This window comes from Panulirus ornatus, chromosome 16, assembly GCF_036320965.1.
Source record: "Panulirus ornatus isolate Po-2019 chromosome 16, ASM3632096v1, whole genome shotgun sequence".
Lineage (NCBI taxonomy): Eukaryota > Metazoa > Arthropoda > Malacostraca > Decapoda > Palinuridae > Panulirus > Panulirus ornatus.
In genome coordinates this window covers 32,098,755-32,125,092 of record NC_092239.1, presented here as the reverse complement: position 1 = coordinate 32,125,092, position 26,338 = coordinate 32,098,755, and the positions used below count along the sequence as shown (strand labels likewise).

Genomic DNA, 26,338 nt, shown 5'->3' with positions numbered 1-26,338 from the left:
TCGTTTATGTTTTGATATATTTTCATGAATAGGGCGTTACGTGAGGTGAGAGTGGTTGTGGTTGTGATAATGTGATAGTGTAATAATGGTTGTGATACGTCTCAAGAGGAAACGAGAATGGAAGTTTTCACATTTTATGTATGTTAATGATGTTATGTTTTCTAGATCAGAAGAAAAGCTAAACAAAACACTGAGCCGTCTCAGCAAAGAATGTCGAGTCTGAATGCGAATAAGAACGCGACGTTAGTTTATGGAAGAACCAGATAACAGGTGAAAGTAGAGCCGTGCGAGAGAGAAAGACTGGAGGTGCACTGAAAGCTTTGGTGAATGAGGAAAAAATATCTACAGTTGACAGGGAGATATCATGAAGGATCCATTATCCCATCGTCCATGTATGGTTACAAAACCTATGTTTATATAGGCCTGAAGAGGTCAAAGATAGGGGCTGTAGGGATGGATAATTTGCGTGGTAAATTTGGAATTATGAGGTGACGTAGGATAAAGAATAAAGGAGCGAGAAGAATGTGTGTAGTAAAGATGTCATTAGAAAGTCGTATGAAAGAAGATCTTTTAGGAATGAATATATTCATGTTCATATTATGGCAATGATGGGTTCGATAAGGAGATACATTCAGTAGAGTGGAAGGTATAAAGAGGAAAAGTGGATCACAGAATAAATGGATAGACTAGGTCTGAGAACTGATTAATGTTAGGGATATTTTAGATGATTTTGTTGGAGAATTGACTGTGGATCAGGTGCAATGGAAGCATTTCGTGAACACATGTAGAGTGAATGGAGACACTGGTCTCACTTATCGAATCAACTAAGTATTCTGAGCTTCAGGAGCACTTACTAAAGTGTGGAAGTCTGTGGTTCATGTTAACATGTCTGGGTTGAGGGTGTGTGAGAGTGGTGATGGGGAAATGGATGTATACATACTTGGATACATAGATGTGTCGATGGAATGAAGTTTCTCAGAAAAAGTAACCCTTGACTGTTATGTGAAAAGTTGTCAAGACGTTTGTGAAACATACACCTTGGTTAACCTATCTACGCATTGTAACGAGATTCATCAGTAACCCTGTGTGGTAGGAGAGTCACCCAATTTCCTGTGGAGACATTGACTCTCCTGGACTGAGAGAACGAAAACAAAATCTTCATACATTATTGAATTATCCTGACTCCCTCCTGCAGTTTTCTGACGGAGGAGAAATTGATAGTGAACAACACTGACAAGATAAAAGGAGTTTGACGAAAAGAAAAATAGCAATAATTTAAAGGAAAGAAGAAAGCATCGTTGCTGATATATTTGTCGTTCATCAGTTGCCCCAGGGGAAAAGAGCAAAGATATTTTAGCAATATTTTGACCTAGATTATGTTCTGTACAGCACAAAGAAAAGAGGAAGCTACAAAGGAAGGAACTGGGTGGTATAAGACATGAATAGAAGATATCAAAATAAGATAAGACAAACTATTTGACAAGACTTGACATACCCCATAGCCATTCAGAAAGACAAAGTCTTAAAAAGAAATAACGAAAAATTGTTCCATTCCCGTGGTAGTGGTAGTATTATGCCAGAGACGGGGCAATCTGGCTCTTCTTCAACAAGCAAAGATGAAAAGAAAGTTTGAACACTGCAGGCTTTGCTCTTTCCTGAATGACCTGGAATATTTTCTTGAGTTTTACAGACAATTATTCATAGAGAGGGAAATTTTTATTCAGTAGTCAGTATTGAATTTGAGTCATAATAATTAGATTTAGCCAAAAGCGTGAGTTGAATAGCGACCAACTTCATGAAATTCTTATCAAGCGAATTCATGTTTTATTCTTTATTACTACTTTTGCATGACTTTTGTGTTAACTGTAAATCATTTAGCGAGTCACTATGTAAACAGTCGAAAGCCACGGTGGACGAAGTTGATTAGAAAAGTTAACAAAGTTTTATATTCCTCTAGCACAGTTACAATGTTATATATTCCTCTGGCATGGTGTTACAATGTTTCATATACCTCTAGCATGGAGTTACAGTATTCTATATACCTCCAGCACGGTGTTACAGGGTTTTGTATACCTCTAGCACGGTGTTACAGTGTTTTGTATAACTCTAGCACAGTGTTACAGTGTTTCATATACCTCTAGCACGGTGCTACAGTGTTTTAGATACGTAGCATGTGTTAGTTTTATATACCTCTAGCACGGTGTTACAGTGTTTTATATACCTCTGACATGTTGACTGAATCTCTTTCATCGGTTATAAGTAAACGCTTTACATTTGTGTCCATCGAATTTCTTAAAATCTCATCTGCATCAAGTAAAAGCCCTGTCCAAGTTTAGGCTAGTCAGCCCTTCATTAGCTGACAGTTTTCTTTAAAGAAACTCTACGGGAGGAAAACTGACATCATTTAACCACTTGACAGTTCCAAGCTAATTTGAAGGACGCCGTTCCTTCCAGTCACACATATATACGACAACGTCACCATCAGCTAAATCAAGACAATGGCCAAACATAACTTCACATCCAATCATGTTCCATCCCTCACACCTGTTAAGCCCAGGCACTCCTAAGGTGTATAAGATTCATCACGGTCCTCAGCATCACGTCCACATATTCTTTGTCCAATTATTATGAAAGCTGGACTACCCATGCTTGAACTGAAGGGCAGTTACACAACACCTCTCTCTCTCTCTCTCTCTCTCTCTCTCTCTCTCTCTCTCTCTCTCTCTCTCTCTCTCTCTCTCTCTCTCTCCATAATTTGTTCATTATTTTACCAATAATATCGGTATTAGTTATATTAATAACTATTTCGGTAATTTTTACAACCAAGACCTTCAGCAAGAGTGTAAACAGTACAGATATTAGTCACATCTTACTCTTTTAGGCACAAAATTTTCGCCTCAAATAGGATTCTGCACACGAGAGACATTGTTGCCGAACACTTCAGACACAGGTATTTGCCCATCACCCTCAACAAAGCAAACTATCAACCCGGACATATTGCTGGTGGCGCGCGACAACAAGGCTGTGTATCTGCTGCAGAGAGTAATGGGTGGTAGAGAGAGAGAGAGAGAGAGAGAGAGAGAGAGAGAGAGAGAGAGAGAGAGAGAGAGAGAGAGAGAGAGAGAGAGATCGTCAAAAGATAAGTCGAAGTTCGGCCGCCAGAGGCAGACGCCGTATGTTTCAAAACATCCAGAGGGAAACATCATCACGATGTGAGAATTTTGGATTTACGTCGAGAGCGAACCACCAAGAGAACAACAGCTTCCTATCAGAACTATGGAGTGGTGGAGGCAAACTAAATGTTGGTCAATGTTAAGTCTGCTTTAAATACATAGACAGTGAGATGCTTATCAAGTTAAACACTTCTTACACTCGTCCTGAGGTAGGGAATAGCCTAGTGGCCAAGTATCCTGAGGTACGGAAAGCCAAGTTTACTCACGTGAAGAGCCAGATGAAACTGATGGAAAAGATTCAAAGGAATGCGACAAGAATGGCATGAAACCTGACTAAAATGAGCTTTGAAGAAAAGGAAAATCTAAGTCTGTCCCCTTTTGAAGCACCAGCAGACGATGCCGCAACACCAGCAGTAGAAGACCATGCCAACACCACCAGCAGACCATGCCACAACACCAGCATAAGAAGACCACGCCAACACCACCAGCAGACTCTGACGCAACACCAGCAGTAGAAGACCACGGCAACACCACCAGCAGACCACTGTAGCACCATCGTTACGATTAAACTCGAACAAAACCAGCACCATAGATCACTAAGGTCACAGGCAGTAGACCACCCTGATATCACTAGCAGCAAACCATCCATCGAAACCAGCAAAAGACCAGCCCATGAACACCTGCAGCAGACCACGCCACCCACACCAGCAGCAGACATCAGCGACAGCAACAGGAACAGACCGGCGAGACAAAATGTCTCTCTCTCGACTTTCCTCACTGACGTTTTGACCACTTCCTTATAGATTTCCACAGCTCTGAGGCCCTTATGGTCAACTTGGCTGACGACCTCGAACATTATTACGTGGGGCAGGGTTGCACATGATCGGCATTTCGATGTTTATATTTCGATTCTCGACGCAACTAATCATATTTCTCCCACCTAAACCATTCATTCCTGGGTCATAATGATCATGGCCAACGGGTTCATAAAAATGCTTAGCTAACGACAACTTAAAGCTCCTCTCTCCCTATTATCAGCCCTCACACCCGAGTTTTAACACTGGAACTATTCCTGACACCTGACACGATCGATACGTCAAACATCCATATGAACAACGGTGCCCGGGTTCCCACACTAGAACCATCCATTCTCTAGCACGGTGCTCAGGAGCGAGTGGCCGCCAGCGTTCACCCTCCGACGAACAACACTGGAGTCGCATCTCCTACACGCAAAACCACACCTCACCACATCGAGGTGTTCATGATCGACACATTAACTTCCTTCGCATGACTAACAACGATGGGATCCCAGTTAACCATACGAAGACCATACTTGACCCACATTACCTCAGATAGGCCATACCTGATACAGTTATGTTGCCTCTGTTCCATCAAGACTGGCAACTTTTTTTTTCACTTCAGCATAGTGTGCGGAAAGTACCTTACCCCAAGACGAATGCCATACGTTTGCGGGGAAAAACATGATTGGATGAGTTTGCTAAAACACTTGATGGAGATTGAACAGACATCCATAATACACAGCGCTACAAATGAATGGACAACAACCACGCAATCCTTGAACCTCAGACGATATTATTTATTTTTTTCCTCGATTTTTGGAAAGCTCAGCGTTCCCCATGATTGTGAAAACGGAGTGTATGTGGAGCGCTGTAACTAGATGTCTGCTTAAGACAGTAACTCTCAGCCATGAAGAGGCAGACGTTCAGCAAACCTGTGGCAGGAGGACGATAAATCACTGGTTGAAAAACATGTCTTTGAAACATGCCATCGTCTGAGAGACATTTCTTCACCTGTTGTTAAGATGAATCTCAAAATCCATGACCAAACCACATAAAGAGTTGACGCATTCTATATTGAAGTTTGCGTTGCCACAATGATCAATATCACTACTTGAATTTAGCTTCTTAAGACTGTAAAGGAAGGTATACACCAGGAACCACTGATGAGAGAGGTACCATCGAAACAAAAACTACGCACTTCACGTTAAGTCTTGTACCAAGAAAAGCCAAAGGAAACTTTTTACTGCTTGACTCAATCAAGTAAATGGATCTGGTCGGGAAAAGCAATAAATTCTACTTTTTTGTTTCCGTTTCATAGAACAGGTTTTTAAGAAGCTTTTATCTTTATACTTTCCTCATTGAGACTGGCCACTTCACAAGTCATCAAGACCGGATCGAAATCAAGCAGTAAAATAGATAGGAAATTCTACACCACGACATCATTTGCTTCGCTAAATTGTTCTAGGTCGTTGGCAGATAGATTCATAGTCTACATCAGAGGAAAGTCACCATTTACGACTGTCAATATTGGCTCCAGAAATTCAGTCCAATCTATGATCCTCATTTATTTTCACTCCACAGATGCAACCATCGGAGTGAGGGTGGGAAGGAGAGAGAGAGAGAGAGAGAGAGAGAGAGAGAGCACTTGACAGAGCTGGGAGTTCTGATTCTGAAACTAAAACTTACAAAGACATTCACTTAACATCAATATTTAAAGAGACGTTCCCTGAGAGCTCTAACTGTAACACAGCACAGAGTTGGATGTCGAACTAATGAAGCAATGAGATCAACACCTTCGATTCTCCATTGAAGTCTGGGCACCGTAGGAAAATATCTTGGATGTCTTCAATTTGGAACGTTTTATTCTTAGATTTATAGCCTCATCTGTACCGCTACGTTGACGGCTCCTCATGGTTTACTTCTGACAACAGAAATTTAACTGGGCTCCAGAAATGTGTACAATTAGTGATGCAGCTGGATGCATGGGACGGGAATAAGGTTACAATTTCATTCAAACTTATAAGTTCACTCTTTTCAGACATTACAGTGGCGTTTCATTCTGCCTAAGACAGATGTGTCCCTACATTGAGACTGTCCACGTGATTCTTACAGACTCTTTTGATAAGGTGTTTTCTGAGGACAGTGTAACTGAGACGCCATAAGAGCTCTCACAGAGGCACTAGATCACTCTTTACAGTGCTTGCAACTTCACAACTCGTCTCTGGTATAATGCAGTACCTTCCGCTAGCCTTGACTTTGGTATTCAAAGATCGATAGATTATATAGAATAGGAAAGAAAAAATCCTTTCGAAAAGGGACAATTATCAGAAGAGAATAACCTGTAGAGAAAGTATACCAAAACTAAATTTTTTCGTCAGTAATCGTTCTCAACAGCTGGTGCAAAATTCACAGCTTCTAAGAAGCCACCGGTCTGCGTGTTCCACACTCGTGAACCGAAGGAAGACTTACCAGCGCCCTGTAATAACGCAGCTAACAATGAACTCATACTTCTGGTGCTGCTTTATGCACAAGAGCACCACCACCCATCTGTGATCTCAAGTACCACGCTAACTCCACTCGACATGAAAAACACTGAATTTGAGATACCGGTAACCACAAGGCACGCTATTAGATCTAGTATTTTTTCTTGTCGTTTAGCTTACGAAAGACTGATTTTCTGGCAGTCGCCTGGAAAAAAATGTAAAGATAAATATCTGAGGGAGAGAAAGAGAGAAGATTTAAGGACGGATAAGGCAGGGAACCGGATGGGGCTTGTGAGAGTTATCACTAACAAGGTCTTGGCAGAGGCGCCTCAGCCACGCTGGGCAGACATACTCCTGACATACTGCCCCGCCGTGAAAAATGACCGTAATCCTGGACCAACACGTATATCAGCCCGAGTGCGGCTTGTGCAACCACTACTTCAGATGAAATCTGGGGTTCGGAGGAACCACAAAATGCTTCTCAGTTTCAAGTCGTTTAATATATTTTTGCGCAATTGTTATAACCATAAAAAAACATTTTAAAGTGAACCATATATATATACATATATATATATATATATATATATATATATATATATATATATATATATATATATATATATATATATATATATAACTAAGCCTCCCATGGAAACAACAATGTACGTGAATATTGCTTCAGGTTTGCGTTTTCAGATAATAACACGCGAGAGCTCGCTTAGATTGACACTGATTGGACGTAGTCTGCGGTAGTTGTTGCCTTCCTGCCGCCTTCAATATGTTAATTGTTACGACGAACAAGACGAGCAACAACGTTGTCCTGGAAACAAACCTGGCCTAACCAAGCGTAACGTAACCTCGTTGTAAAATTTGATGGGAAGACAATAAAAGGTGATGGGGTCGAGGGACAGTGTTCAGTCAGTGGATGTCGGTTTACACATCATTGACGTAGAACTGGCGTCTTCAGCAGCACGTCCTACGTTGAGATGATGCTGCCTGTGGCTCACTGTGGCAGCGATGTTGTTCGTGACGTATTGAATCACTGAGGTTCATGCAGCCACCCTCAAAGTGCTGAGGCGTCCTGACGTCAGGGTAGCAAGGTCAAGGGCTAGCGCTGGGCCTTTGAGCCACCTGCTCTCCATTTCAAGGGAACTGAGCCTTGAACTGAGGACTGCTGGGCCTTGATACAATACCGCAAGGTTACAGGGTTATGACCCCACAATCGATGGGTCTTGGAATCAGGGCTGCTGGATTCTGGTGCGGGTGTTTGATTTTGGGCTTTGACTATGACGAAGGTGCAGCTGGGGTCTTACCTGAAGTCGTCTTAACCTCATGGTCGGTGAGGCTTGACTTATGGTCTTGACTTTAAGTGCCCCTGGTCTTATGGGCCTTGTTGACCTTAAGGATTGTAAAGCCTTGGTCGCACCGCTGCTGCTAAAAATTTTACCCTTGATCTTCAGAAATGCTGAACTGGTCAGAGTTCAAGGCTATTAAGTCTTGAGACTGACGAGGGTTGATCTTAGGGTTCCTGAATCTTGATATTAGGGTTGCTGGTTCTTGACTTCAGGAACGCTCTCTCATAATTCTTAAGCTAGTGAACCCTAAACTTTACACTGATAGGCCTTGATGATAGGGTTTCTGAGGTCTGATCTCAGAACTACTGGGCTTTAACCAATAGGACAGAAGATTTTATTATCAGTGGTGGATCCTGCCCAGTAAGGTACTAGATCCCATTTTCTGGACACCTAAGTCTTTCCTTGCTCTGTGTTGCCCCATTTGAACGACAGGTAACTCGTCAGTTTACCCAACGAATGATGGTTCTTGGAGCTAATGTGTCCTCAGATTAAAGACGGGTGGATTTTGATATTCAGAATGTTTGCTCTTGACCGACATGATTTTAGGATTCAATTTCATCCACGTTGTAAAGACATGAAAGGAAATGTTATCAAGACTAGTATATCAAATCAGTGAACACTGATAACCATCATATTGTGTTCTACATTTGGGACGATGCAGTACTTCCTCTCTACCACCAATATGTATCTGTGATAACGTTTGTCCGCTGCACCAATGCTGTGTAATTTATATCTGTTGGTGTGTGTGTGTTGGTCGTAGAACGAGTTCTGAATCTTGCTATCCATTAACCGCTCTTGTTATTCAGTGTACCATGTGTTGACTGCGCCCGTTTATACATTCCATCCTTTGATCATTGTCCAGCCAACCAATTTTACAGTTTATCTACTGACCTGTTTTAACTGTCATTCCATTTATAAATTCATTTTATGATGCAGCCATTATCATCTGTCTTCTTCTCCGTGTACAGAGCTCTGACTTCATACTTCTAATATTGTCTGGTATAAGACACACGCATCATCTCATATTTACATATTACCTTATACTTTGGCACTGTTTATGATGTTCTGTCTATCGCGGTCTCTCTTTCCTTGGACATGACAGTTTTCTATTGACTTACTCATTTACTTTATTGATCTCCCTCGTAACCTTTGTTCTATTTACAATATAAAAGGTGGAGAAAGAGGAGGAAGGGGGAGAGAGAGGAAGAGAGAGAAAAACTTAAACTTCGAAAAACAGCATAGGCGGAGATATGAAATATAGAAGGCAGGGTCACCCGTAAAGGTTAATGCATTCAAGGCCACATCGATGATATTTCTGCCTCAGAAGGAACGGTCTTCCCTTGTCAGCCTTGCCTCACACCTCCTGGTATGAAATGACAACTGCTCTTCAACATTCCCACATCACAGCATCCTAATGTGAACTTAAGTGCCGGTCCATTACAGCACTGCATGATACCAGCTTCCTTACACACACACACACACACACACACACACACACACACATATATATATATATATATATATATATATATATATATATATATATATATATATATATATATATATATTAGGTACAATAGGGTTGAGGGTCAAGTCAATTGGGAGGTGAGTTTGAATGGTGAAAAACTGGAGGAAGTGAAGTGTTTTAGATATCTGGGAGTGGATCTGTCAGCGGATGGAACCATGGAAGCGGAAGTGGATCATAGGGTGGGGGAGGGGGCGAAAATTTTGGGAGCCTTGAAAAATGTGTGGAAGTCGAGAACATTATCCCGGAAAGCAAAAATGGGTATGTTTGAAGGAATAGTAGTCCCAACAATGTTGTATGGTTGCGAGGCGTGGGCTGTGGATAGAGTTGTGCGCAGGAGGATGGATGTGCTGGAAATGAGATGTTTGAGGACAATGTGTGGTGTGAGGTGGTTTGATCGAGTAAGTAACGTAAGGGTAAGAGAGATGTGTGGAAATAAAAAGAGCGTGGTTGAGAGAGCAGAAGAGGGTGTTTTGAAATGGTTTGGGCACATGGAGAGAATGAGTGAGGAAAGATTGACCAAGAGGATATATGTGTCGGAGGTGGAGGGAACGAGGAGAAGAGGGAGACCAAATTGGAGGTGGAAAGATGGAGTGAAAAGGATTTTGTGTGATCGGGGCCTGAACATGCAGGAGGGTGAAAGGAGGGCAAGGAATAGAGTGAATTGGAGCGATGTGGTATACAGGGGTTGACGTGCTGTCAGTGGATTGAATCAAGGCATGTGAAGCGTCCGGGGTAAACCATGGAAAGCTGTGTAGGTATGTATATTTCCGTGTGTGGACGTGTGTATGTACATGTGTATGGGGGGGGTTGGGCCATTTCTTTCGTCTGTTTCCTTGCGCTACCTCGCAAACGCGGGAGACAGCGACAAAGTATAAAAAAAAAAAAAAAAAAAAAATATATATATATATATATATATATATATATATATATATATATATATATATATATATATATATATATATATATATATATTACCGTGTGGTGTGTTATGCCCACACAAATAAAGACTTTTGAATTCACTGAATAATAAATTTCATCAGTATTCGGGCTATATGAAAAAGGTATAGTTGCCGATTTAGCCTAACTGGAAAATATTGAATATTGAGCACAATATATATATATATATATATATATATATATATATATATATACAGTGGAAAAGATACAGAAATGGGAGAATCATAGATCATCATCCTCCATCTCTTTTAAGAGGCATTCAGAAAAGTGAGCCTCTCTCTCTCTCTCTCTCTCTCTCTCTCTCTCTCTCTCTCCCTCCCATTACCTGCACCTCCTCCGACTGTTCAATACGGGGAACTTTTCACATGGTGGCGCTCTTCCCCACCCTCTGCGTCACGACCAAAATCTGGATATTCCCTTCGCTCTCGCATACTATCGGGGGAACACTTAAGGTGTCACTCCAAGATGGTCGGCGACGTAATTGTTATCCGAAACCCAAGCGCGACTTACGGCGCACTAGTCCTGATGCAGAGATGATAGCCAGGGTTACGAAAGAGGTCGGCGAATATTGAGATGGTGAGATCCAAGCCTCGAGACCTTAACATAGCGTGACCCAAGGGAAAAAGGGGTCCACGAGACGGGATTACCCTAGTGTTGCATTCCCTGAGGAGACGACCAGTGATATACCACATCACTTCTCCGTCTCTTGAGACCTTACAAGATCGAGCCAAACAAACTCGTGCAAGAGGATCGAGCCCAACAGACTCGTGCAAGAGGATCGAGCCCAACAAACGCGTGCAAGAGGATCGAGCCCAACAAACGCGTGCAAGAGGATCGAGCCCAACAAACGCGTGCAAGAGGATCGAGCCCAACAAACGCGTGCAAGAGGATCGAGCCCAACAAACTCGTGCAAGAGGATCGAGCCCAACAAACTCGTGCAAGAGGATCGAGCCCAACAAACGCGTGCAAGAGGATCGAGCCCAACAAACGCGTGCAAGAGGATCGAGCCCAACAAACGCGTGCAAGAGGATCGAGCCCAACAGACTCGTGCAAAAGGATCGAGCCCAACAAACTCGTGCAAGAGGATCGAACCCAACAAACGCGTGCAAGAGGATCGAGCCCAACAAACGCGTGCAGACGGACCAGAACAAGATCTGCCGGCAGGTCCCTCTTAACACTGGAGATCAACAATACTGGATTCTTACCTGTGAATATTATATGATTTGACATATTCGTTTTACAGCTCCCCGTTTATCGTTACATGTATTTCCTCTCTCTATTGTCTGCTTTTAACTGCAGTTAATTAAACGAGCCCCGTTCGTTATTGTCATCATTATCATTATTGTTACTCATACTACCATTATCATCATTATTGTCATCAAGGGCAGAGAGGCCATTTTCACCCCCCCAAGCACCTTCAGGAAAAAAAAATACGTAACAACCCAATTACCCCCGAGCGCTAGTCCCCCTCATTGACATTCCAAATGCGCCGTCGCAGTCACGGAAGAAACTTGGCCTCTGCTCGTGTACACACCGTTATCAGCTCTCAGCGATAGCCAGTTCTTATCGTCCTGGCCCAATATGAAGTCGGAAGGTTGACGTACGTGGGACCGGGGGACAAAAAATATAAAGAAAAATAGTGAAATATTCGCATTTTGTGAATATCCAGTTCGGGCGGGTGGCAGGGTGAGTTATTTTTATTTTCTATATTTTCTTTTTTTTTTTGAGAAGGAAAGGGTGGGGGTGGAATTAGCGGAACACTAGTGGGCTACAGTGGGAGGGCACGTAAGGGAAATGGAACAGCAAGAGAGAGAGAGAGAGAGAGAGTGAAGGGGAAAAGATAAGACATTCATCTGTCCGACACAAAATATTTACGGATAAAACAATACAATTTGTTATTCAAATTATTAAATAAAATTAGAAAGAAAGTCATTGCATCAAACAATACTTATAATTTGCCATGCTGCAAAAACGTTTCAAAGGCCGGATTTATACGCCAGCAAATATTGTTAATCGTATCACTATTATGGCACTGATGGTGATGATGGTGATGGTGATGGTGGCGCTGGGAGTGGTGATGGAGGTTATGGTGTTGGTAATGTTATGTCCGGTGGAGGTGATGGTAGTGATAACAGTAATATGAAAGTGTTGGTGGCACGACGCCACGATATTTGAGCACCACGGTACGACTTTTTGGGCACGACGCCACGATATTTGAGCACCACGGTACGATCTTTAGAGCACGGCACTACTATATGTGTGAGCTCGACGGTACGATCCTTTGAGCACGACGCTACGACCCTTGAGTACGACGATACGACCCTTCGAACACGATAATTCGACCCTTGAGGTCGGTGGTACGATCCCTTAACACGATAATGCAATAGTCTTTAAACGAGTGAAGTTATACAAACCGCTTCTTACTTGAAAAAGATTGGCAAAATATTCCCAATCACTGAACCAAGTGTAACCAGTCAAGCAGAGTTAAAATATTCCCAATCACTTAACCAAGTGTAACCCGTCAAGCAGAGTTAGAATATTCCCATTCACTTAACCAAGTGTAACCCGTCAAGCAGAGTGATCAGTCCTCTAAGCTAGGCAGTCAGTGATTACTTAGATATTCTATTTTAAGGTTTGAAAAACCCGTTCTAAAATCTGCTCCAGTTCGGTCCGGAAATGGTAGCAACCATCGCTGGCGAATAGCAGCGCTCCCACAGGTCGCTATGGCTAGCGTATCGCATCCTCACACACCCGCCCTCACTATCGACAGTTGGCGAGAACAATGGAATGCGCTCGAGAAGAGCTTTCCCAGGATAAAACTTAAAAGAAATTTAGAAAGTGGTTCATCCCTTTTCATTTCCACTGTGCAGTAAAACCCACTGCCACACGTTTGTCATTACCCTGTACTTGTGGATTATATTGTGTCATTAATGGTAGTTTTGCTTACCGTCTGCATATATCTCATGCCCTATTCACTAGCCTCTGAGGACATCAGTCCCTGAAGACATCCGTGCCTGTGGACATCAGTCCTTGAGGACATCAATACCCAAATGCATCAGTCCCTGAAGACATCAATTTCTAAAGATATCAGTTCCTGGGGACATTTCATTCTCGACTTGGCAAAAAAAGAGGAAAAATATATTCATATGAGACTCACACAGCGCAATGCTGCCTCAGGCAAAGTTTTACGAAAAGAAAATGTGAGACTGAGAAAGAATATATATATATATATATATATATATATATATATATATATATATATATATATATATATATATATATATATATATATATATATATATATATATATATATCAGTACACGAAAAGGAGTACATCAATCACGTCGATTAACTTCTCATCCTAAAGGAGTCCATCATTTCCCTGCTACTGATTGCAGCGCAGCCTTGAACATGCTTCATTCCCGTAAAAGGGGCGCTGGTGTTACGTGATTAAGATACCACTAATAGATTGATGGCAACATTATCCACATGACGACAGTGAACGCCTCGATAACTGGTAACCTCCATCCATAGTGGAAACACTAGACAGGGCACATCATCAGATAGTGTGGTACATCCGCCATATTGGGGACAACAGACACACTGGCCCTAGAGCAGATAACAACCGCACCAGACAAGGAGCACACAGCAAGTACCACAACCCCAGATAACGACGTTACAACAATACCAGTATCACAAGTGTTGAGCCAAAGCCACACTAAGGAAAGGAGCCACAATGTAGCATGACAAACACAGCCATACTGTAACCCCGGTTACAGGGACACACCAGCTACAACGCAACACTAGAACAACATCATGAAACACTACAGAAAGAGCCCCCGCTGTTGTGGAAGTATCGTGGCGTAAGCAACCACACACTGGAGCAAGAGACACAAAACCATAACAAGGACACCACTTGGTCGCCAGTCACGCTTCATGACCGTCTTCACACACACAGCATCACGCTACTTCGTCCTCCTCACTGCAGTACCACCCAGACTATATCATTAGCCACAAAGCTCCACCAGTGACAGTGCTACATTAGCCACAGTGCACCACCATCCGCAATTCACGATCATACACACCGTCTCACCATCTACATTCCAATGTTTATCACGGCTACGTCACTCGTCACACTAGATTACCATCCGCGCCTTATCACCATCAGTAGTGCTGGACCACAGCCAAACATCATCACATCACTATCAACATCATATCACCAGGCCCATATCACCACCAGCAACACCGCATCACCATCATTCACACTGCATTGTCATCCTCGGAGTGTATCCCTCTACACTGTATCACCATTTACAGTGCTCAAAGTCCGTTTTGCAATGCCATCCACGTTTCATAGCCAGCCACAAAGCATCACTATCCACGCAACATCATCATCCACGTTACACTACCAGAAACCATGTATCATCATTCGTCTCACATCACCATACAGATTGGACCACCATGTACAGAGCAGCACCAGCGAAGTGTCACCAGGCACGCGCCACCACAGCCTACACAGAACAACGGTGACCACATGTCATTATCAGACACGCTATGCACCGCATAATGTAACCCTTCATCATCCACCCAGTATCGCACGACCCATATTACATGACCACATGAGATGCATCGCCAGCAACACACTCGCTATCACAAGACACGCTCCATAGCCAGCCTCACACCGCAGCACCATACACAGTGCATCTCCAGGTACACTGTATGAACAATCTAACTATACTTCCACCACACTGCAACACTAGCTGCACTGCAACGCTGGCCGTTCTGCAATACTCATCCACACCGCAACACAGACCACACCACAATACCAGACATAATGAAATACCAACCACATCACATTACCCTTCACACAAGGGTCTAATACTCCACTTGCCACGGTGTCTGTGGTGCGTCTGCAGCCGCACTCACACTGAGCACGGTGCAACACCAGCAACAGAGCATCAGAGTGAAACTATCCACCGTTCATCACCAACCATAATGTAAGAACTCTTGATCAATACTCTTATTTCCACAGCTACTTTACATCATCGGTCATATTGCAACACTGACCCAACACATCACAAACCACAGATCAATACTACCAACACTATAAGAAAACAGGGGTTACAGAGCAACATCTGGCGCGTTGTAACGCTAGTCGTATCATTAGAGTATACACAGCACAACACAGGCAAAATTGCAACACTGACAATATTACAACACTAATCAAAGAGCACACATTGAATTAATCCCTTGCTACACTGCAGCAACACCGTATCCGGTCACACCGCAACACAAGTCATACTGTATTATCGACTGTTTCAGTTTCCTTAAACTGGAAACACTAACATCATCATGACACTGAGTAACACTGACATTATCATGACACTTCGTAACACTGACTAACACTGACATTATCATGACACTGACCACGTCTCAGCATTATACTGCAACCTCGGCCATATTACAATACAAAAAAGCCACATTAGAATGCTAGCCATACTGCAACACCAGTAACTCCTCAGTATATTTCATACTGCAACACCAGCAGCATTGCAACATCAACGACACTTACACACGAGTCACCCTATAGCCAACGAGACAACACTGCTCTGTATACACTAACCTTAGCCCTGGCCACATTGCACAACAAGCCACAATGGAACACAATCAACACTGCAGAACAAGCAACATCGCAACACTCACACACCCTAAGAAGAGTCATAACATTTAGTGCACTGAAAAGATGGCTCACTCTGACACACCAGTCACGCTGCAACACAAATTACAGTACAACCCCAACAATACTAAGACATCAGACATTATAACATTACACACAAAGAAACACCGAGATACGCTGATGCACCAGCAACACTGTAGTAACAACCACACTCTATGAGTAACCTCACTGTAACGACATCCACAACGTTAACAGTAACCACACTGTTAGTAACCACAAATGTAACAGGAACCTCACTGTATCAGTGGCCACACTGTAACAGCACACACGAGGTAACAGCAACCACAATATAACAGTAACCACAATGTAACAACCTCACTATATTAGTAACCACATTGTAACGGCAACCACAAATATAAACACCAAGTATAATACATCACTACCCACACTGTACCCATAACCACACTGTAATACCAGGAACACAGCAGATTTAACCCCCTCCCCCCACTGTAATACCTGTCACACCGGCGATCAGTGTAACACATCACACCTACTAACTCGTCACAAATACATTATTCATGTGTTATTATGACGCACCAGTATATCATTCATGAGTGACCCATCGGTTCATGTATATTCACCAAATGATAGAGATGCAAGGACGTCTATATATATATATATATATATATATATATATATATATATATATATATATATATATATAGCCCCACTTTCCCTTTTAAGGGACTGCTGTAGCTTTAATGCTGCGCTGCAATTCGGAGCAGAGAAATGAAATTATGCCACTCCAGGACCCCTTCCTAAAAGGGTGTCTTGGGGCCATTAACCCAGGATCCCCCACCCATAAGCTCTTGCAGCTCCAAGACTGCACTACGCTCAGTAGGAGGGACATGTTGGACTCCCATGAAGTAAGACGTTCACTGAGGAGATTGTACCATCTGTGTTAATTGACGATGATGCAGCCTCGCTAAAGGCTACTCTTTATACGCAGTGGAACCTCAAGCAAGCAAGCAAGCTCATAGGAATATATATGTGTATATATATATATATATATATATATATATATATATATATATATATATATATATATATATATATATATATTATATGAGAGAGAGAGAGAGAGAGAGAGAGAGAGAGAGAGAGAGAGAGAGAGAGAGAGAGAGAGAGAGAGAGAGAGAGAGTTTGTGTGTAATTTGTGTGAAACATTTGACTTATAAGGCCAAAGATTTTTTTTACACTAAAAACAATAGATGTGTAACACAATAAACCCGTACTAGTGAACAAATCAATCGACCGTCGAATGAGTTACAAAAAGATTTGACAAAACGACATCTCGATGCTTGGCCTGTTGTTATTGGTAAGAATATCAGTGTGTGTGTGTGTGTGTGTGTGTGTGTGTGTGTGAGTAGAACTGTTTCACCAGAAAGATTTGAAACGGTCGGCGGGGCTATGTTTCGTAGAATTCTGTAGCTAACAAGCACATGCATCTCCAGGGTAATGCCTGAAATATGATTGTTATTCTCTCTCTCTCTCTCTCTCTCTCTCTCTACATATCATAAAGAACCAAAGACTTTCGGCAACTTTATATTTCCAATATAGTCCAAGTTGAAACTTTTCACAGTTTATTTTGGGATATATATATATATATATATATATATATATATATATATATATATATATATATATATATATATATATATTTCCCGGTGCATGAAAATCACTGCTGTCAAAAACAACGGGATATATGAAATATATATCACGAGTACGTGGCAGGGTAGAGAAAATAAATAACATCAATACGCACAATTCAATATCTGTTATGAAATCCCGATCAGTGAAAATTTTCAGATATGATCATACAGTGTTGTGCAATGGGAAAATAAAGAACAAAGAGATGCTGGCCAAACTGATTATGAATTTCTCTGTATCCTAGGATTGTATATATATAAATATATATATATATATATATATATATATATATATATATATATATATATATATATATATATATATATATATATATATATATATACTCGGTAAAGTCGAAAGCAGCCTAACTCATCTACTCTCTTTCATTGGCATTACTTTCGTTTTTGCTCCCGAGAGCTGGCTGCTTGTGTGCCCCCACTACTAGATAAAACACGCGATACATGACAAGCTAATGCGTCACATGGTACTGTATGGCTGTTAGCAACTCAAGGGTGGGCCGGTTTAGTAACTGTTTCTTTCCTTACACCTCGAAGCCTCGTAACTCACTACCCTCTCATGTCTCTCCCAGTATATATGACCTGGCACTTGTTAAAAGACAGGCTTTTACTCTTCCGCAGGAGTTCGTAAATACTTTTCTTGTCCCTTCTTTTTCCGCTTTCATTACCCACGTTGTATTTAAATCAAGGCCCATCACTGATGTGGATTTTTGACCGAAACAATATATATATATATATATATATATATATATATATATATATATATATATATATATATATATATATATATATATATATGTAGACTCCTTTTGAGTGAGAAGGTCTTAAATGAGACTACACTGCCAATGATACAGCCTCGTCAAAGAAGACTTAGTCACTAGTGGCGTAACCTCGAGCAGGTGGAGTCCGGTAACCTCACTGTTTCATATATATATATATATATATATATATATATATATATATATATATATATATATATATAGGTAAACGCTTGTTTACCAATGGCGTCCTAGCTACGTCTCTTCCTCGTATATCAACTGACTATTATACTTCTTTCCTGTATCTCCCCTGATGTGATCATTATACGAAAGTGCACTTGGGAACATCGTGTTTCATTTTCTTTTGGATTCCAAGGGTTTACTAGATCACGCTCACTACTGTGATCTTTTGCAATATATATATATATATATATATATATATATATATATATATATATATATATATATATATATATATATATCACCCAAATGTGCTGTACAGGAAGGAAGTTTTACACTAGTGAGGCCACGACTCGAACTTTTTTTTTTTTTTTTTTTTTTTTTCTTGTCTTACCAGACTCCACTTATATGAGGCTACACAGCAAGTGAAAAAGTCACCTTCGAAATGTTTCATCGTCAAAAACGAGTAAAATCTTCACGATGACCTCACTCCAATGGAGTTCTTCACCTCCCTGCTACTGTCTGTAGTGCAGACTTGAAACTGCATGAGGCACCGTAAAAGAGGTCTATTGGGTGATATTGTAGAATCAAGCAAAATTACACACACACACACACACACACACAAAAGTGTATATATATATATATATATATATATATATATATATATATATATATATATATATATATATATATATATATATATATATATATATTCATTCCCGGACTATATGTTGCAATAATGTCGCAAGTGGTAAGGTGTACAAGAGTATCGAGGAAAAGAGCTCACCTTACCCTACTGCAGTTTAGAACACCTCGAAGCTGTAGGATCCCCATAAAAGGTGTTCTTGGGTCATTTCATATATATATATATATATATATATATATATATATATATATATATATATATTGTGTGTGTGTGTGTGTGTGTAAGTTAGGGAACATCAATAGAACCTTACACATTCATAGGTGAAGAAATGAATTCAACTTGAGTATTGCGTTGGTCTGTACTGACCTGGGCTGGGGCCGATGGTGCACACAGGGAGGGCGCGACTCAGTAATTCAAGACACAATTCTCACACTTTTAATGACTGACTTAACTGCCCACACGTCACTACCAATTACCATGGAAAAGAGAGGATAAAAAATATCCATGGTATATGCACTCAAATCTAGGCTCAGAAAGCGCACCAGCAGCCCATATGAAAGTCATTTATGAACGGATGAGCGATACGTCGCGTCAGGGTTCGAGACGGCCAACAGATGACAGACACACCGACTCCAGGCTCAGGGAGGCGGCAGCCCGTGCGTCCTGCCTCGCCCGGCTCTATCGTGCTACTGACCCTCCCTCCCACCCTCCACCTGCTGCTGCTGCTGCTGACCCTGCTCCCATCCCACCTGCTGTTGCTCCATCCCCCCCTCTCTTTGACCTCACCTCCCCTCTCCCACCTGCTTTCCCCTCTGTATGCTGATGGTGTTACTGCTCCTGCTGGCCCCTTCATCCTGTTCTTCATCTGCTACTTCTACTAATTATACCTCTCCGTCTGCTTATATTTTCCCTGCCAACCATGCTGTTTCTGTTACTGCTCCTGCTTATTGCCTCTCCCCTCGTGCGCCTGCTGCCACTGCTCCTACTCATACGTACTTTGTCTCCTTATTCTATCCGTTGTTGGTTTTTCCATGTTCATAATGTCTGCGTTATGCCCTTCACATGTTGCTCTCCTTGACCTTCTCTCCCTTCATTTGCCTCTCCTCATGCCGACTCCCTTCTTTTTCCTGTTGTTGGCCCTCTCTACTGCCCCTCATGTATTGCTGGTGCCGTTAATCCCGCCTCTCTCAGTCTCCATCTTTATACCCTGCCCTCCTCCCTCCAGTCGCCGCTGTTAACGTCCCCACGTACACCCCTTACTTACCCATCCTCCTCCACCATCTGTTGTTGCTGCTGAATCTACTTCATCCTCTGCTTCAGCTTCCGTTGATTTGCTTCCCTCCCTCCTTCTTCTGTTGGCTACCTATCCCTTCCATTTTTTCTGTTGCATCTTCTCGCCTTTCCACTCTGACCTGTTTTCATTTATTTCTCCTGACCCAGCTTCCCATCCTTCGTATGTTTCCAGTTCTCCTAACCCTGACCTCTGCCCCCCCCCCCCCCCAAGAGCTGGCTTGGCCGTTGTTGCTAACCGTGATACCCTCCCTCTCTTCTGCCACTTCACCTCTGACCTTTCTTTCTACTTCCATCCAACTGTCACAACTACCACTGCTGACCTTGCATTTCACTTCCGTTTTCTACAGCCCATGTTGCTATGGGTTATACATCCAACCCTTCTCTTCCTTCTGTTGATGAGGTTTAACCTGTTTTTATTTTTGTTTTTTTTTACCCTACTATCGACTGCATCTGCCGTTATGATTCACCCTGTCCACTGCAACTGACTTCCTCTTTGGCTGCTGACCCTGCCTGAAACCCTTTCAGATTACTGCTGCTGATCTTATCCCCTGCCTTCCCTTGCCTACAGCTACAGCTACACCATCTTCCCCTCCGTCCCTCTGTTGCTGCTGACTTTACGCCCCACTCAGAAAATGCTTCTCCAGTCGCTGCCGCTAACCTTGTTTCCCTCCTTCCACCTACTGCACCGCTGACCCGGCATCCCTCTGTCCACCTGCTGACCGACGCACCTCCCCTCACTCCACCTGCTGACCGACGCACCTCCCCTCACTCCACCTGCTGACCGACGTACCTCCCCTCACTCCACCTGCTTGCTCCTCTCAGTGAATCTGCTCTTTTCCCCCCAGCTATTACTGCTAATTCTGTCTTCTGACTACACCTATATCTCTCGAATATGCTTCCCTCCTTCCACCTGTGGCTATGCTTCGATGATGACCCTTGTTTCTTCAGTGTACCTGCTGCCGTCTGATTCTGCTTCCCTTCTTGCATCTGCTGTCATTGCTAGACCGTCACCTTACTAGAATAAGTGTTAATTTCTCAAGGCTGCAGTGCGGACACATCCCTCTTCACCAAAGAATTACTAATGACGCGACAGAATCAACGGCTCAAATAGAAAAATAGAATAATAAAAAAGATTATAGACCCTCCAGTAAGGTTGTGGCATATTACATCTCGAGATCTTGAATTACAGTTAGCCGTTGGATTCGAACAGTAAGAACACCATTGTGACCAGTCTCTTCAGGACTGGTACTGACTGGGTCATACCCCAGACAGGTTCGGAAGGATAGTCTCCCTTCTCATCCTTCAAAAGAAGATACACAGCCAAGGGCGTGACCAGCTATACAAAGGAAGTTTAAGTTACTATTATTGGTCAAGAAGATAAATTCCTGCCCCAGAGTTTATGATGTATTTCTAAGAGAAAATTGTACACTACGGTATGATTTGTTTTCAGGATATATTCGGTTTTATCTTATTTTATCATAGTTTTTTTTTCACGTTGGAGGCTCCAGTCACGGACTAAAGTCCACATCAAGGCCGGCCCTTGATTGATATTCTACGGTATTTACTTACTGGAAAAGAAAATGACTGCCTTCTCTCTGCAGCTGATATTTTCTTCGACTTCTTTTTCTTCTACCTGGCCTCTCCTCGAAAATACTCAGCGTTACTGGAACTCGGAAAACACCACGAAAAAGAAGGCTTTAGCTTAACAAAACTATCATAGTGTGTCTATGGTCTGGTCTTTATTTATATGGATATTTCTAGTCGGCTCCTACTTCAAATATCATACCTAGACATGTGGGGGATGATGATCTCAACAGAGTTAATGGTTCCTTCTCCTCTGACCATGGTTCCTTTACAGTGTAGCATCATACGACCACCACACCGAATGGACAACTGTCAGTCCTTTAGCGTAGATCCATCTACAACGTCAATCCATCTTCTGGTCAATGACCCCCTACTCTTCCATCAGACTAGGTAGAGAGATGTATAGGTCGAGACTAAACCATATTATCATTAGAAACATTATTCAGCTCAGAGCTGGAGCTTTGCTGGATATTGTGTGCAACCGCATCACGTATGGCTCTCCTGTTACAGAGTTCTAACAGTAATGTTCCTCTTGGAGATGAAACATATCCACATTAGAATTAGGTCAGATATGGTAGGTAGTCTTTCTCTGGCCAAAAGATGTCGTTAATATGTATTACTTTGGCTCCATTGCAGATTACTAGTGTCTAAGGAACTCTTTAAGATCTTTTAAGTGAAATGTAATTCCGGGTCTTCATGGTGAGGGTCAGCGATTAGACCATATCTTTCTAAAAACCGTTTTAATTCCTGTACGATATTTCATTTCGATTACTCCTAATGCTTCTGAAGCGATTAAAAACTCAATTAATCCACTTCTTACGTTATGCTTTTTTTCTTTTTTCTTTTTTTGCCCATTCAGCTTTTTCTTTCCTTTCTCATTTAATTTATCTATTCATTTACCTGGATTATACTGAAAGCCTGCCATGATTAAAGGAATCATTGCTGCTAATGCTGGCTGTACCGTCCTCCAGCTAATCATTTGCTCCAACTCCCTCTGACTACGGCTCCCACGCCCCAACTGCTGATAGTGTCACTATTCTTTCTTGTCGTCTATGACCTGCTGTTGCTGCTCCTGTGCTGTTCGTTACCCCTGCCTCACAGTCTTCACTAACAGCCGCGGCTGCCAGTGTGCCTCATATTCAACCTTTCCTGTCATTTCTGCTGCTATTACAACCTTTACCTACCTTCTTTCCTCCACCTTTCTGCTGCTGCTGAATACCTGCTCTTTTTCCCTCGTCTGTTAATGCTGCTGACCTAAACTTACTCTTTCTACCATGCCATTCCCCCTCTGCTGTGTTGCCGCTGCTAACCAGCTGCTATTACCGCTACTGACCCACTCATCCCCCATTCACGTGCCCTTATTCTTGACCCAGCGTCCCTTCATCCATCAACTTTTGTTCCTTCTACCGACCCTACCTCCTCCCTCCTATTTACAAACCCCCATCTGTAGCACCTGCTTGAGCTGGTTCCTCAAGCAGAGATGTTAGCGGATGGTTAACCTGCTATCTCACAGAAGGTGAATCCTGCTGTAGGAGAGATGTCTCTTTTCCACGCTTGTGATACGAGTTAGTGGTTGTCCATCTCTTCGGAGTGGACGTGCTATATGCATACGCCTGCCACCTGTGGTGTGACTCGAATGGGGGAACTGTCTGGGACAATGTGATGAAGTTCTCCAGCATCATCCGCTTGGGACGATGCTTTGAGAGTCTTGTTCTCTTCATTTGGACTGACTGCAAAAGCCTCTCTTCGTCGTCTCTGTTGCCGTTGTAGCGTGTATCATCGAGGAGGGCATTAGAAGATGGCCTGACCGAGGACTGTCAGGGTGTCCCGTCCCTCCTTCACTATCAGTTCTCTGCAGAGTGACTCATTCCATCCAAATATCATGCGAGGAACGCCGTTTGATGAAGTCTTAGCGTAGGGCAAAGATGTGGCCCTGACCTGTGTCACTGCCATGTGCTCTCCAGTTCGCTTTCCACTACAACTATCCTCTCCCACCTAGACGATTATTGAGCTGACCTTCACCGCAGTGGTCTGAATGTATATTCAGGTCCCAGCCTCCGACGGGCTGGATCTCACCTTTCTCGGTGTTTATAGACCGGGACGACCTTTGATCATCGTTATTAGCCTCGGCCACGGCTATCCATATTAATATCTTGTGACTGGATATTACGCCACGGTGGAGGGACGAATTGGCGGCGGGCGAATATAAGGGAATCGAGATTACGGTATAAAGATCTTCACAGATCAATGGCACTAACCTAACCTTAACTTCACGCGCTGCAGCAGTTGAAGGAAACAGGATCAGGAGTTCCTCTTCCGTTCGACACACTGTACCAGTCCTCCACCACATGCAACTAGTATCCACACGCAAATGGTAGAACTGGATCCTCGGTGTAAGCACTTGCACACAGTATCATAAGCACACTCACCACTAATACGCACAGGACATCAAGCATTCGCCCGTCAAACTCCTGCAGTGACCCAAATCAGGTCATTAGCTGCAGAGCGCACACATCTAACGAACACCGTCGTCAAAGCACAACATGGTAAAGCTGGAGTCATTAAGGGTCGTACCCAAAAAGGGTGAGGCTACAGACACTCATCGACCCGTGACTATTCTCTTTTAGTGGACGTATGGGACGCAACAGGAATCAGGAACGACCCAAGAATGATTCTGGCGGCGGAAGAATGTAAGTTGACGTGACTGCTCGCATTACCAGACGCAAGAGTGCGGCACCAACCCTGAACGAAGCATCCAGGTCACACACACCCCCCCCCATGACAATACTTCCGAGATTACCGAGTGCATGAACGACGTAGCGCAGGTGAATTTCACGAGACCCTTCCCTTCCCGGAGTGTCCTCAAGTTTCGGCGTCATCCTTGCGCCGCGGTGTCGTCACGTCACGTCTTCATGCTGTCTGCTCAAGATTGCATCACGAGCACAGCGACCAGGGAGCTGTTCGACTGTTGGGGATGACTATAGTCCTCGTGGTATACCGTATCTGCCATGCATAAGAGATATTAAAGCTCCTCTGCCGAACATCAGCAGTGCAAGTAGGAATCTAAGACACCGTCGAAAAGGCCAGAAGGTTGGCGAACTCCCTGTCTCGTTGGTGCTGGGTGGTGGAGATCCTAAGAGAGGGCTGGTCATACAGTCTGACCTATGACTGCCCAGCCAGCCAGATGAAGGTAGGACATATCCATGAGCTCGGGAGAACACCCACCACCTGCTCCAGTTCCTGCTCAGAGAGGATTCCTCAACAACCCGTCCATACTGCAGACGACCACTCAGATATGACCCGCGCAACTTCGGGACGACCAAGGTGGCCAGAGTCAATGTAATGAACACGATCTAACCGCAGTCATTTCCCTTATGACGTCTGAACAATAACCCGAGCTGGGCCCACTACGAAGAGTAGGGAAGGGAGTCTTACACTGCTCACCATCTTAATAACGTCCCATTGGCCACCACCCTACTAGTACCCCTCTTTCATTCATTAGCCTCAGATATCATCCTCATCCACCATAACACACAAACAAAGCAATTCCTCACTCATTCTCAGCATCTCCCTCATTACACACACACACACACACCACATGTCCCACCCACAACCTTATCTCACCATCCCCCATATCTATTTCTAAGACACCTAATATTTCACGGTTTCTTAATTGTATCACATTTCCATTTCCTTCGTGTCGTAGCTGGCGAAAATTAATAATGGGGCCCCGGCATCTCGTGCCACCACTTGAAAAATGGCCCTCCTGTCCTGACCCAGAAACAGCTGTATACGTTAGGCAGTCCCCGCTTCCCCAGCCTAACACCAGAGAGTTCCCAGAAGTGGCCTGGGCAAGGCTTGGTGTCACGACCTACATCTACTTATTCATGGTTTCTCGGGTCTTGTGTGGGAAGTTAAGAGACAAACATAATAGAATCTTGTCCCTCGGTGCGCCCTGACCTTCAGAAAATCGCAAGAAGCGTCGGGTCGTTGTTATCTTGCAACGTGTTTTGTCCCATGATATCTCTGTGTAAACTGCAACGCATGATGAGGGTACTGGTGGCGCTGGTAATGGGTCATTATCGTAAAAGTGTTGGTTTTCGGTCCCGGGGTATCCGGTCATCGCACTGGTGCTAATTTTCACCCATGCAAAACGTGTCTGTTTGAAGTCATCATC

At 43.1% G+C, this 26,338-nt stretch overlaps 1 protein-coding gene across 4 annotated transcripts in view; it reads right to left on the bottom strand.

Annotated features, from left to right (window-relative positions):
* LOC139754219 (neural cell adhesion molecule 1-like) overlaps positions 1-26,338 on the bottom strand; it is a 265,506-nt gene that overhangs the window by 228,216 nt on the left and 10,952 nt on the right. For 2 of the 4 annotated variants that reach the window (XM_071671496.1, XM_071671501.1), the window contains exon 1: positions 19,651-19,976. The exons of 1 other annotated variant lie outside the window; for it this stretch is intronic. The gene's annotated coding sequence lies outside the window, so the exon portion shown is untranslated. Of the gene's footprint in view, positions 1-19,594; positions 19,977-26,338 lie in introns of those variants that run through there. One more of the 4 variants, XM_071671498.1, reaches the window with a different exon arrangement.